This window comes from Falco biarmicus, chromosome 3, assembly GCF_023638135.1.
Source record: "Falco biarmicus isolate bFalBia1 chromosome 3, bFalBia1.pri, whole genome shotgun sequence".
Classification (NCBI taxonomy): Eukaryota; Metazoa; Chordata; class Aves; order Falconiformes; family Falconidae; genus Falco; species Falco biarmicus.
The window spans coordinates 10,735,115-10,746,230 of NC_079290.1; the positions used below are offsets into that span (position 1 = coordinate 10,735,115).

Here is an 11,116-nt window from a genome sequence, read left to right on the forward strand (position 1 = left end):
AGAAGGGACAGTGAGCACGCAGCACCTACTGATACCAAAGCAGAGCTCAGGTATTATTTGTCATTAACCATTGCCGGTGGCCCTGCACTGTTGCAGTACAGCTGCATGCAAAGGTGCTGGCCTGCCTTTCCATCAAAGAGTGAAGGACTCCAGTAGGGCTCTGCAATGTTAAGGATGGTATTTCTGACGAGATATTTCCAGCTTCAGCATTCGAGCTGTCAAGGCTGTTGTCAGTTCAAAGCAGGCTCTTTTTCCTCTCAAGGCATTACATAACCACCAATTTTGTTTTCCACATTTACCAGAAGCTGCCGGCAAGAAAACAATTCACTGGAGGATATAGCAGTTAAAGTACCAAGGTCTGGCTTTTATTTCTTCTCATTTTTACCTCTTCTTTCTTTTCATCCCCACATGTAGGTGACAAGGAAAAGACATTTATCGTTACATTTCTGATTATACATCGCACATTTAACTTCAGTAATGTAATAAAATTTTGATTCATAACCAAGAAGAAAGAAAGGAAGCATAATTCAGAAGAAGAGTAAAATCTGTTCACTAGAACATGAAAAAGCAGCAATTTGTTGAAAGCTCTGTATCACTTAATGGTACGCTAGATTCAGAAGAAATATACTGATGTTTATTTAACATCGTCACTTAATTTGTGATCATCTGGGAATATATTTGGTGCTTCACAAAACACATTGCAAAGTAAAACCCTGTTCAAAAGTCAAACAAATCAAAGGCCTTTTTATCATATAGTTGAGACAGCAGTGTGGATACCAAACCTATGCAGTGCTGCACCGAACTTCATTTAGAAAGATGAGGGTTTGTAATGAGGGAAAGGGAAGAACTGCAGCTTTATAACTGGTGTCTGCCTGGGCACTGCAGGATCTCCATATATCAGAGCTCACAAAAGCCCATACTAAAGCTCTGCAAATGGAAGGCTTCAAAATGATTTAGATCAATACAAGCCAAAATAGCTGTATGAGAAGTGTTTTCAGTTCAGAATTGGTGTTACTGCCAAAAAGAAAATTAAAAAAAACAAAGCAAACCAAAACAAACCAAACAAAAAACAAACAAACAAACAAAAAAACAACAGGTTCCTCAGTATGCTAAATGTCTTCAACCTCCAGCCAAACCTCCAGGAAATTTTAAGCTTTTTTAGGTCCATATACAGGCCTATTGTAAATGATCTACAAGCAACTGTAGACCTTTCACACTCAGGGAGCGCCAATCTCCTTAACAGAACAATGGGAATATGGAGATCTCAAGTCAGGTTTTCTTGTATCATAATTCCCCATGACAGAATATATATACAGAATTGAGTAACATGGGGCCCTGGAAGATATTACAATAAGTATGGCTCATCTTAAATGAGGGGCAAGGAGACCTCTCACTGGGCTCCACGGCAGAGTCTGATAACACCAAAGCACATGGATTATCTTCCTAGCTGGGAACTGCAGCACACAGCACAGCACGTCTTACACCAGATGTCACTGTGCCATGCATGATGAATATCACATCTTCATTACAGTCTTTCCCTGCTAAAATCTGTATATATGTTGTTGCAGCAAAAAGGACCTCCTAACGTTCAGTAAATCTCTTTCCCTATGTTCTGATTACCAAAGCACATTTTCTCTAGACCTAAAGAAGCTGCTAGCATCTTCTTTCCTCCCAGCTGTGCAAGATATTATTGCTTTTTAAAATGAGGTGCAAACTAAAAATGAGAAGATGGTTGTGTCAGGGTTATTTCTGCTTAGAGAAATAAAATTTTGCAACCTCTTTTTCTCTCACTTTTCATCTTCCATTCACATAAGGAAAGCCATACACTTACAGACATGAAAATGGACACACATTCTCCTTTTACAGAGGGCTTAATTTAGTCCTTGAGTATGCACAGAAATCCTCCCTGCAGCAAAGTGATGTCAGACTGTGTGTACCCCTGCAGTATATGGAAATCCTGGTTACCATGAGAACCAGACTGCTGCTTCGCTGAGGTTTCCGCGCACTGCTAGGAAGACATGCCTCCATTTTGCCCCATGGAAGCAGCTCAGCTGCAGGATGCCCTGTGCCAGGCTGGAACGCTCCTGTCAGTGGTCCTCAACTACCTCCAGCTCTGCCACTGAAATGAACGTGTAAAAGTGTCAGATAAACAAGACTACATTTCTGAAGCAACATTCTTCCCAACTATATTTCTTCCCCTCCTCCACCCTGGAAAATATAGCAAGAAGCTGCTTGAACTTGAGGCAGTATTAAGGCACACAACATTTTATTGCATTAGGAAAGAAATCAAAGCTACACACCATAGTGAGGTCTCGGGAGATTTATGTCTCCAAGCAGCCATTTTTCCAAATGCTGCTGCGCATACATACAGCCTTTCTGAGCACAGTTGGAGCAAATACTGCTGTGATAAACTTTGTGCTCCTGAGCTAAATAAAAAGGCTGGCTTCCCTTTTCACTTCCTTGCTAGGGACACAAAACCAGCTTCTTCAGATATAGAAGTGCTTAGAGCTGATCAGTGAAAAAGGGAAATTTTATCTGTTTTCCTCTTCAAATCTCTAGAAAATTCCTTGTGACAAGACACTGAACTACGTAATATGCTTAGGCTGCAATGAATGAAAAGCCTTTATCCCATTCTATAATTAAGAGAAGTATAATGTAGCAAGAGGTAACTAACATTCCTTAGAGGAAAGTGTTATAAGGGAAATAGTTGTGCATATTCCTGCTGGCTAACACAGAACTAAGGGACCAGACAACCACCCCAAAATCAAAGCCTAATGCCCCAAAACTGCTATGTATCAACCTGAGACATAAAAAGACAGGTTTAAATGGCCTGATTTCAACATCTAATTTTTCTTAGTACTCTGGAGAGCGTTTTGGAGCTACAGAAACTGTTTCTTAGTTTCACAGGTAACTGGTACCTCGCATGTGTGCCACTGTAGCCCTGTTACCTGGAGGTATCAGCTCTCTTTTCTCTGAGGAAGCCAATCAATTAGCAATTATGTTAAACTCAGGCCACCTGCTTTTAATGTTTGCTTTACTTGCATGTTTCAGCTTCTTTGTCAGACACGATGTAGGCTTTTGTGCCTGAAATTTTGTCTTTTTTTTTCTAACTGTGTCAGCTAGCATAGAAAAAGATATTAGCTCACTCTTAAAAACCAAACCAAAAAAAAATTTCTTTATTTCTTTTATTTTAACATTATGGGAAGACGAATGCAAAACAGCTGTAAACATGGTTGACTCGGGACTAGTTTTCAAATTTGAATGAGTGGCACAGCAAATTTTTCTGCCTTTGCCCAGTGTTCCTGAACACAGGGCTGCACAGTTCTACATACAGCCAGTAGAGGACAGCGGTGAATACACACACACTATCAAGCCCATCACTCATATTTTATATATACAAAGCAACTTCTCTGTATGAAGTGCTGTGTTTCTTGCCATCTCAAAAGTCAGTTCACGTTTATGAAATCTGTGCATGTCAAAAGAACACAGATTACAAAGAACTCGCAGAACAAATGTAAATAATTATGCTCCATGTATGTGGAGTGTATTTCTTACTTATGCAGAACTCTGCTTAGGTCTCACTCAAAGATCTTGACTTGGTCCTTGTTCAAAAGGCTTCAAAGCTTTTACTAAACAAAAGACAGACCTAGACTGCAAATCCAATAAGCATCTTGCTTATGTTAGGAATGCAGGACAGGCCCCTCAGTGTAATTATTTCTGTTCTTTAATATAATCCAGAGTCCGAGAAGGCAGTGAAGTTGCACAAAAGTTCACAGAGCTGAAGTCTGCATCAGGAGCAGTTGCATTACCCACCTTGTACTACCCACCCTTTCAGGAACAAGTTACAGAAGAATACAGATCTAATCATTTTCAGCTTTTAAAAAAATAATGTTCTATAGTTCCTTTATCTACCTCAGTCTACACTCTATACTTTTAGTGAAAGCTATTGGGATTTCTTGTGCAAGTACACCTGTACCTAAACCCCTGGACTGTGGGTTCACTAAAGTCTACAGCTTATTTTGACATGTAGAAAACATTCATACTTAAAAAAAAAAAAAACCAGCAAAAAAAACCCCAAACCAAAAACCCACAGCAAAAATACTAAACCCCCACAACAAACCAAACAACCAACCCACCCACCCACCCCCCACCCCCAAACTTAGCTGCATGTTCAATGAACAGTGACAGAGCTATAACGTTTTATTGGTACTTATGATTTTATCTGTCATGGCCTTGTGGCCTGAGGTTTTTTAGCGTGGTTTTGGTTTTTGCCACTTCAATGCCAACTTAATTAATGTACAACTGAATTAAAAACTTCATATGATTTCACAACACAGAGTACGCAGGCAAAATATTTTGTGTTTTCCCGCATTTTAAAAATAGTAGCTTGAGGACAGTGTTCATAGAAGTTAAAGGCTATATCAACCAGAAACAACATTTCAATGTTTATGTAAACTCTATTGCATGAGAGAGCACAGCTCACCGGTTTCCATCGTGTTACATTTTCAAAGTGACATTCTACAAAGCCCTGAAGAAACTACCACATAACAAAGAGTGTCTCCCAGGGTCCAGTCTCTTCAGATTCATCTGCAGCAATACAAAACACCTATTAATGGAATACGTAAAGAGTGCTTGTTTACAAAAGATGATCAGGAAACAATTTCTAAAGACCTTGAAATAAAGTCTTAACTCGTAGGAGTATTTAATCAACAAATATGTTCAAGTGCTTCTCCATGCAAACATCTAGCTCATGTTCTGATCTTTCAGAGCACTGAAAAATATCTATATTAAATTAACACATGGCATATTGAGAGTTGCAATTAATATTTTCTTTTCAGGAAATGGAATATTCACCAGGTACAGAAATAAATGACCCTCTGGTTTGCTTCAGTATATATTTGGATTTTGAGTTTTGCATTAGGTTGCTGTTTGATTCTTTCCAAAAGTGGGACAGTAAGAGTTACAGGATCATCTGTAATTGCAGGAATAGGGGCCTGACAGCAAGCATGGATCGAAGCCTAGGCACTACTGTCTCTACAGAGTGTCTGAAGTCCCAGAGGTCTTGGAATTATGTCAGAATCTGAAATTGCCTTTTAAAAAATACATACATCTCTAGCCTTCACAACTGCAAAGGTAAAGAAAGTGCAGCCAACTCAGTGGCACTAAGTGAGCCTGCAGACAGTCTGAATGAATCAGTCTCAGTATGGTGACCTACCACCAGCATCTCCCGTCCAAGTCTAGTTGCTCCAGGCACTCTTGTCAGCAGCAGACTCTGAACGGCTGGGTGGACGCCTCTTAGAAAAGAACAGAGCACCTAGCCATGTTAGTTTGGTCCCAGTGGAGTCTGCCAAAACATTGAGTTCAAAAGTGTCCATATGACCTCCGAATTAATTTGTATTTACAAGTGGAAGTCATTGCACAATTTTCAATAACTCAGTTTGTCTAAATCACAGGGAAACTATGTGAAAACATTTATGGTTTTTCCTCATCAAGCAATACTTAACAGACAATAGTCACTAGCTAATATATGCTGTGCAGAAGTTTTGCTTGTATCTGTATAAACGATCCATATTTATATCTATAAACTAAGCATTGTTTTCAGATTATTGATACAAAAGGAAAAACCTCTGGCACTGATGCAGAAATCAAGGAATGGCTACACTAATTCTTCCCCAGTTTGAAATCTATCCCATGGCTTCTCTGTACAGCAAGGCAAATACCAAATGCTGTTAAGATTGTCTATCTGTCAACCCACAGGAGCAGAAAAAAAATGCAGTCTTAATGCTCATCTCTTTTTTTCAGTTGACTGACCTGTGAAAGGGGCAGGGGTTGGGGGGACACAGAATTAGCACTTTAGATTTCCCCCTCTTTCTTCTTTTTACTTCTCAAAGAGCAAGGGTGATTGTTTCCTGGAGTGAAAAAGAAAAGGTTTAGTATCTTTATAGCATGAAGAAAATTCACTGAGGCTGTTTGTGAGAAGCAGGAGGAGAGAAGGGGACTGCCTAAATGCAAAGAAAGAGACACTTGCTCTGCCATCTGTTCCCGTGCACTGTCACCAGGCTGCTCTGCATGTAAGAGGCAGCTGCTCCCTTTTCCAAGAGTTAACACAAGATATTGGAAAAAGAACACCCACCTTCCAATTCTGACCATGCCCACAAAGGATCACAGCAAATAAGTTTATGGTACCATTTCTTTGCGATGCAGCCCCTGGTACAATTCCTCTGACTGTGCTCTGCTGCCTCTTGTTACAGTGGCAAGCTGCATTTTCCTCTCAGGAACAAATGCGAGTGGATTAGCACTATCACGCTCTACTCAGTAGTCTTTGCTTTGCATGCATTACCCTCACTGTGTTTTATGTCAGAGATGATTCAGCAACTTGGTCCTAAGTTCAGGAACAAACAAAGATTACCAAAGGGGCTGCTTGAAGGAAGGAGATGAACAAAAGCCCCATTTGTTAAAAGGGAAAATAAATAACAGTCTGGCTGTTAAATGAAAGGAAGCGAGACCAATGCAGGATAGAAAACTTAGGATACCAGCTGCAAGAGTATGAACTGGGATGAAGGTTTGCCTTCGCCATCTGCAGAGTGCATTGCCTTAGCCTGTGAACTGGATCTTTGCTTTGCCAACATCACAGCATCAAAGTGTAAATGTGCCTTTTGGTTTCTTTGGGGTTTTAAAGCATTTAAAGAAAGTTCATTTAATGCTATTCATTTAGAAGTCTTTGTCTCTCACTTTTTACGAGTTTTCTTGTCTCTGTTTCTAATAGCTCAGATTAAGTTTCTTCCAGGAGTAATCAAGATTTATAGGAATCACAAGCCAAGACTTTAGTGTCCTGTAACTAGGGTATTTCTGACTTCTTTTATTTTATTTCTGTTCATAATTATGTTTTATTTCTCTAAGAAGACTGGATGAGATGATGCTTCTTAAAGAAAAGGGGCAGTTACTTCTGATCAGCTGAGCTTGCCCAGAGAAAAGGCAGCTTCAGAAACAATGTGCTGCAGGAGGCAAGAAAATTTTGCTAGTAGTCAGGAACCTTGTACTAGGTTTATGTGGCAAGGCTTATGTAGCCAGGCCAGGCCAGGGGTGGCAGGAGCTGCAGGGATCGCTTCTGTGAGAAGACACCAGAAGCTGCCCCCATGTCAGAGCCACTTCCAGCTGGTTCCAAGATGGACTCGCTGCTGGCCAAAGCTAAGTCCATTAGGAATCTCTCACCAGAGAAGGTGGATGTGCCCTGAAGGAAGATGCAGCCAGTAGAGAGCCTACACTGGAACAGTCTCCTGGCAGGAACTGTGCCCTGTGGACAGGAGCCCATGCAGGAGCCCATGACAGATCCACCTCAACACCTGGAGCACCTAGATCCATCACATCCCTCCAGCTCTGCCACACCAGTCAGTTGTGGGTATCATATGGTGTTGTTGTATGGCTCTGCTCGTGAATGGGAGCTGTGCCGTTTATTTAAAAGAGTGTGTTAGCTGTGCCCTAACACTTTAAAAACAGATTGCCTGAGACACCTAAATATTTGGTTTGACAGTTTATTCTTCTAATAATTTGGTAGAAACTGGAGGTTCATAGACATCTGCAGCTAATTTAAAAACTGCTTCCCCAATGCCTAGCTACACATCAGCTTCACTAATCTTACCAACAGGAAAACTGGCTGTAAGGTACTTCTCAAATAATCATATTTGTGATGTACATCCTCCAGCTTTATACCATTTAATGCCTTCACCAAGACTCCTAGTAGGAAGTCCTAGGCCAAGTGTTTCTATCAAAATATTCAGGGCTAAAAATCAGTGTTTTTAAATGGAACTCAGAAATCCCTTCTCCCTTCATGTGGAATTCCCTGCGTTTCTAGCACCAAATAGCAGTGCCTTCTTTTCTCACCCAGCAAAGCACATAAGCATATGATTAAAGATGCACATAATCTCATGTGAATGACTGGAGAGGCTTTCTCTCACCAGAGAGGAGTAAAGGATTAATTTATTACATTCAATTACATCAGGATGCTGTCCATGTAGCCAAGATGGGAGGCATGAAGGCTTTTTCCTTTTTCTAACGAGAGAGTGGACATGTTTCATTTGCACAACCCTGATTGCAGAAGGCAGTAATATCTGTCTGTGTTAACCTGTGCATTATACTGCATTATACTGCATTATACTGCATCCGACTTGCAGTCGGAAAGACACAGAGAGAAAAATATTCTTTCCGTGTGGATATTCAATTCCGGATGCTGATATCTGGGGCAGGGAGTTCACAGAAATGCCGAAAAGAATCATTTACTCTAACACAGACCTATGGCAACAATTAATGGTAACTGTTCCCATTTTTAGTCCATAAGATAACATGTTTTAGTGAATTCAGGGATGATAAGGCTTGGCTTCTAATGCAAACCTTACGAATATATGTAGACATAGATAGCTTGTCATCGTGGAATTTGCCAACCAACATTCAAAATAGCACAGTCTATTTCTAACACATCTGAAACCTGAATTTGTTTTTCTTCCACGTTATTTCAAGTGAATAGGAATTTATTATGCAATCGTTTCTGGAATGTTGTGTGTCCAAAAGCCTGGTCTAATTTATATAATTACAGATAAAGATGGGGGGTGGGGTGTGTGTGTGTGTGTGTGTGTGTATGTATACATATTCATTATTTCTCCCTACAAATCTTATCTGTCTTCTAACATTGAATCATTAAGCCTACAACACTGAGCCACACATTCTTAGCTGGGGTTTTTTTTTGTTTGTTTTTTTTGTTGGTTTTTTTTTCATGTTAAAACCTAATTTGAATGGTTATTTGTTTCCAGAAGCATATTGCCTTCCCTTGGCAGTTGTCCTGTACTGCTGCAGTTTCTGGTAGTCTGTTTGTGACACACGTTGGCAGTAACATTTAAACTGATCTCTTAGAGTGCTTGTCTCAGCAATATCAATTAACTTGCACCTATAAATAAGGTTTCTTTGTAGAAACCTGGCCTATTTTACATCCCCATTTCTGTCAAAGTGAAAGCATAAGGAAAACTGAGCACTTTGGTACAGAATCACTGGTACCCTGTAATTTAATGACACATTCTAGGACTGAAAACAATGTAGAAATGCAACGAGATGCTTGGTTAGAGAGTTATTAAAATTGTTTCACTAATAAAAAAACCTGATTTTTTTCATGCATTTGGTACATACCAAAGAAACACAAGTAATTCAAAACCACATTTTGTTATTGCCATTATTTGATGATGATTAAACATATCTCCTGAAAACATTAATTGTACTTCTCCTCAACCCATACAAGTTTTCACATATTCCCGTTTGCACCAGCAGCATGGTACCTGTCCTTTGCAGCTCATTTACATACTGCTGGAGTTTACTCTGTGAACTGTAGCCATGCCCACCCCCAAATTTTGGTCTTTTGCACAAGTGTCATTACTTTATCCAGTTTATTATAACAGTGAAATTTCTTCTGTATGGTCCATACCTGAAAAAATGTATCATCTCACGTTTCTAGCTGTATTAATGTCCTACAGCAGACAGTCAGGAACACACTTGTTCATTATTATTTATTTGACTCTGGATGCTTTACCCTTACTGAGTAACATTAACACTATTGTATGCTTTGGCTTTACATAGAACTTTTGCCTCCTATCTGTACTATTCCTACTGCATTTGGGTATAACTTATATCTACTTTTTCTTAAATTTTTTTCTGCTGCATCTCCCCTGTCCCCTTCACCTGTGTTAGAAACCTTCATGTTCCCTTTTCCCTGTGCATTGTTTGCTGTCTAACCACCTAATCATAGATTATCTGGCTACCCTAGTCCTCCCAGAAGGTTTCCCTTTTCATTCCTCATTCTTTTATGAAAAACAAGTTCTTCCTTGTTTCTTACAAAGGGCAGGACCCAGCTTTTCAAAACAGGTGTTCAGGCTCTTCCAATGAAGTTTAGAAACAACAAAAGGTCAAATTCAGCTGCAATAGATAACATCTCATCTCAAAGGGAAGAATTTGTTCTCAAATACTTAAAAAAAAAAAAGTGAAGAGAAGCATCTTTAGGTAAATAACTTGCTTTTATAGACATTTTTTAATTGAAATGATAGGTCTGAAAGATAATGTAACACACTAAAGATGATGATATGGTGCAGTAGGCAGTGATGCTGTTACTTCTAAAAGATTATGTTCATGGGCTTTTTTTAAGGATGCATCAGAAGGAAATTTAGGTAAGAAAAAGAAGAAAATATTTGATTACTAAATAAAGTGCTTGCCTTTTCTAGGTATGTACAGGTATAAAACTTCTTAGTACGACTGAAGGAGAGAACTTGCATCCCTAGGGATACCGGCTTCCCTGCAACAGGAAAGGAAAAGGAGTAAATTCTGTCCACTTCAGAGCTATATTTTTTTTTTCAATTGCTTCTCTCCACTGCAGAGGCTTATGCAAAAAGTTAGATGACTGAGAGATCAAAAGATACTGCTTCAGCCAGTCTGTGAGGATTATTACTCTCACTGCTTTAAATAATGTTCATGTTAGGAATGTGTAAGCCAGTATTCAATGGAGACTGCATTTTGTAGCTGCAGTCATATTCTGCCTAGCCCAGGACAAACGTATGTAATAATAGCATAAACTCAATTGAAAAAGACAACCAGATTTTGAATTATTTTAGGCATTTTCCAGGGAGTAGCGCCTAGAGAAGCATGTGGGGAGGAAAAAAAAAAGATAAAGTGAAACCCCTTCTTCTTGCGTAACTCCTAGCAGTTTAGTTCTACTTGAGTGTTATAGGTTTGGGTTTTTTTCAGTGCAGGCTGGTAAAGCATATGTATGTATTTGATTTTTTCATTGTTTCATCTGAGAACGCTTGCATTGTCTCATAAAACTCCTGAAGGAAAGAAATTAAGGCAGGATGATAGTGAGAAACTTCCTCCATCCAGTTTCCCCACATTTCTGAAAAATGGGACGCTGAGTACTGCATGCAATCCAGTCTTTGTTGGTCAATACCGTCTTTAATTTAAAACACCATATTCCCATCAGCTCTAATGATAAATTAAGACATTACTGTATAGTCCTAGATCATTAGAAGACTCTGTGGAAAGAAAAAAACAAACCATCAGACAGCAATGGCATTCATTCATTATTAAA

The 11,116-nt window shown here is 39.4% G+C and overlaps 1 long non-coding RNA gene across 3 annotated transcripts; it reads right to left on the minus strand.

The window, feature by feature from the left end:
• Positions 1-534: 534 nt before the first annotated feature.
• On the minus strand, positions 535-5,911 carry LOC130147069 (uncharacterized). 3 transcript variants are annotated; one of them, XR_008821097.1, is made up of 4 exons: positions 5,812-5,905; positions 5,216-5,344; positions 4,484-4,606; positions 535-2,119 (listed from the first exon to the last, which is right to left on the minus strand). It is a non-coding gene; the product is annotated as an uncharacterized LOC130147069 (long non-coding RNA). The 3 variants fall into 3 exon arrangements; XR_008821096.1 differs by lacking the exon at positions 535-2,119 and having other exon boundaries at positions 4,186-4,606; positions 5,216-5,294; positions 5,812-5,911; XR_008821095.1 differs by lacking the exon at positions 535-2,119 and having other exon boundaries at positions 4,186-4,606.
• Between the last annotated feature and the right edge of the window lie 5,205 nt (positions 5,912-11,116).